Below are 3,506 nucleotides of genomic sequence, written 5' to 3' on the forward strand. Positions count from 1 at the left end.
CAAAGGGGTGAAGAAAAAGGCGGGCCCGATCGGGCGCGCGTTTCTGAGGAGCTTCTTAGTTTTAATTAGGAATAATTATGAGTTTTTGTATAAATATGATTTTCATGCTTTATGTTTAGTACCTCTTCTCTTAGACTTTCTCTCTCTACTTAGTTATTTTCTCTCTTAATTCCTCTCTACAACTTCACTCTTATTCTTGATTCAACTCTTTGTTTGTCGTTAATTTGGTAACGATTTCTTCTCTAATAATTTCAGTATTTCTATTTCTTTATTTCATCATGTTTTCTATAATTACTCTGATTAGTTTAGATTTAATTATGTGTGAGTAGTTTAATTCTAGGTTTTTGGGGAATCCATAATTAATATGAAGGGATTTATTATTGTTGATTGTTGATATTGCATGATGATTTCTTATTGAATTGTTCTAATTCTTTATAATTAGATTATGAATCGAGCAGATGTGATTTGATTGTAAAAGTATAGCAATATTGAATTGAGGAATCGAGCAGATGTTAATTTGATATTAAAGGCTATTTTCAATAGGAACTTAGATCTAGTAAATTACGAGAGCCTGTTAGGCCTATGTTGATTAATAAATTGCGAGAGCCTGTTAATCATGTTATATGTTCAATGTTAATTATTGGTTGTTATGTTTTATCCCGGATTATTAATTATTGGTGAACCTGTGACCCTAGGCTTCTTTATTATTGATTTTCTCCTTAAACTTGATCTCCGTAGTATAATTCCTTTTAACAAAAACTAATTGGTTACTTGATAATTTAGATTACTCTTAATTAATTAGGAATAAATTAACTTGTTTCCCTGTGGTTCTACCCTTCTTCCCTATCTGCATAGTTAGAGGACTTAGGAATTATTTTTTATTAGGTGATTACGACTTTAGCCTTTCAAAATTTGGCGCCGTTGCCGGGGAAACGGTTTTATTTTTATATTCTAATTATTTTTGAAGTCTAGATTATCCCCTCTTGTCTCAGAGAATGTAAGTTCTTTGAGGCAATTCTCATATTTGTCTTTTAGTTCTTTTTTTATGCCCAGGTGTTCCACATCAGGTTATATTCCATTTGATCCTGAGACCGAGCGCTCTTTCGGTCTTTCCATAGACAAAAGAATCTTTACACACAAATTCTGGCGGGCTCTGAGGATAAAAATAATCGAAGAGACCCTCCAACTCAGGATCAGAGATGACAGCACCTAAGAAGCTCAGCGATTATTCACAACCGTCCCTGACAGATTTTCCACACCTTACTCCTACTCCGGCCCTTGATGGAGTGCAATTTGAAATCAAACCCCAATTTATCACGATGATAGAGAGGAAGCAATTCAGTGGATCTAAGGGTGAAGATCCTAATCTTCACATTGCAGATTTCTGCCAGTATTGCAACACCATTAGAGAAGTTGGGGTCACGCAAGACCAAATCAGGGAGATTATTTTTCCTTTTTCATTATGTGGAAAGCTAAATTATGGTTTAATGGTTTGAATAGAACTGAACTTGGTATTACTGACTGGGAAACTCTTGCCTTGAATTTTTATAATAAAAATTACCCTGCAAAGAGAACAACTTTACTAAGGAGTGCTATTCAGAATTTTGCCCAAGAGCCAGATGAACCTCTATATGAGGCTTGGGAAAGGTTCAAGGATCTACAGAGAGAATGCCCCCACCATAATCTGGCACAATGGCAGTTGATCCAAGCCTTTTACAATGGACTTGGAAATTCATCTAGATCAATTCTAGATTCTGTAGCTAGTGAGAGATTCATGAATCTTACTGTTGAAGATGCAGGTTATCGAAGATATGGCAATACACAATTCCCAATACGAGAATCCGAGAGGGTTTGCTAACAAAGGAAAACATAATGTCGATTCTGTATCCTTTTTACAAGCTCAGTTAACATCTATTTCTTAGAAACTAGATAATCTTACTGTTGTTCCTAACTTTGTAGCTAATGTTTCTGCTGTTGCTAAAATTGAAGCTTTTTGTGAAAATTGTGGAATTGTAGGACATTGGGAGCAAGATTGTAGGAGTTCCATAGAGCAAGTTAATGTCTTTCAAACCTATAGGCAAAATAACTCATACTCCAACTCTTATAATCCTGGCCTCCGGAACCACCCATATCTTTCCTACCAGAGTGCCAATGTACAAAACCCTCCACCTCCACAACAAACACAAAAGCAACCCCCACCACAGCAAAAATATTACCATCCTAATTCTGCCAGATTAACCAGTCACAATCCTCCTCATCTTCATACCCTGTTATGACAGAAATTAGAGCAATGCTTTCAAGCATGCAAAAGCACATGGAGAGTAGGGATGCAGAAATTGATTCAATTATAGCCCATAATAAAATCATGGATGATAAAATTTTGCAAATTTCATCTACCCTACAAACCCAGGGAGCTCTACCATCGCAACCAATCCATCCTACAGATCATGCCAATGCAATCACTCTAAGGAATGGTTCACATTATGATGGACCTCCTATACCTAAGGAAGATGGACCAGATCCTGATTCCTTTATACTAAATGCTAATCTTATTAACCCTACAGGGCTACAAAAATATATTAACCCTTCTAATGTTTCTTTGCAGGGTAAATCTTAGGATAAGGGAGGAGATGCGCAGAGCCCAGTTATCAAACTACCATTCCCTAATAGACATTTGAAGAGTAAGTTTGATAAGCAATTAGGTAAGTTTTTGGAGGTTGTGAAAAACTTGCAGGTAACAAATCCTTTCACTGATTTAATCACTCAGGTTCCTGCATATGCTAAATTTATTAAAGATATTTGGACTAGGAAGAGGGCCTTTGATGAGGTAGAAACTATAGCTTTTACAGAGGAATGTAGAGCTTTATTGCCAAATAAATCCCCTCCTAAATTACAGGATCCTAGTAGTTTTTCTATCCCTTGTCATATTGGTAATGTCTTCATTGATAAAGCATTATGTGATTTGGGTGCTAGTGTCAGCGTTATGCCATCGTCTATATGTACTAAGCTTAATATGGGTGATTTAAAAGTTACTAACATTACTTTACAGACTGTTAAATACCCTTTAGGTATTTTAGAGGAGGTTCATGAGTTGGTAAATTATTTTTTATTACTGTTGATTTTGTTGTGTTAGACATGGCTTAGAATACACAAATTCCCATTATATTAGGTAGGCCTTTTCTCCATACTGCAGGAGCCATAATTGATGTTAAAAATGGAAAACTAATCCTTTCTGTAGGAGATGATAATATCACTTTTAATTTAGGGAAAGTTTTAAAAGGACCTATGCTAGAGGAAAATTGTTGTCTAATATATGTCATTGATATAATGGATGATATTTGTGAAGAAAGCTTACCGGTTCTTGCAAGGGATCCCTTGGAGGAATTTCTTTGTGGAGATTTATCTGCAGGTAATGCAAGCATCTGGAGTAATGAGGTGGATGTCATTGAAAAAGCTCTTTCACTAGAAGAGCTTGATCTTGAGGAGACCATAAGGTAGTGAAATTA

The 3,506-nt window shown here is 35.7% G+C and overlaps 1 non-coding gene across 1 annotated transcript; it reads right to left on the reverse strand.

The window, feature by feature from the left end:
- Window positions 1-1,579: 1,579 nt before the first annotated feature.
- On the reverse strand, window positions 1,580-1,686 carry LOC145633584 (small nucleolar RNA R71). Its single transcript, XR_014112894.1, has one exon. It is a non-coding gene; the product is annotated as a small nucleolar RNA R71 (small nucleolar RNA).
- Between the last annotated feature and the right edge of the window lie 1,820 nt (window positions 1,687-3,506).

This window comes from Chenopodium album, chromosome 5, assembly GCF_948465745.1.
Source record: "Chenopodium album chromosome 5, dcCheAlbu1.1, whole genome shotgun sequence".
NCBI lineage: Eukaryota > Viridiplantae > Streptophyta > Magnoliopsida > Caryophyllales > Amaranthaceae > Chenopodium > Chenopodium album.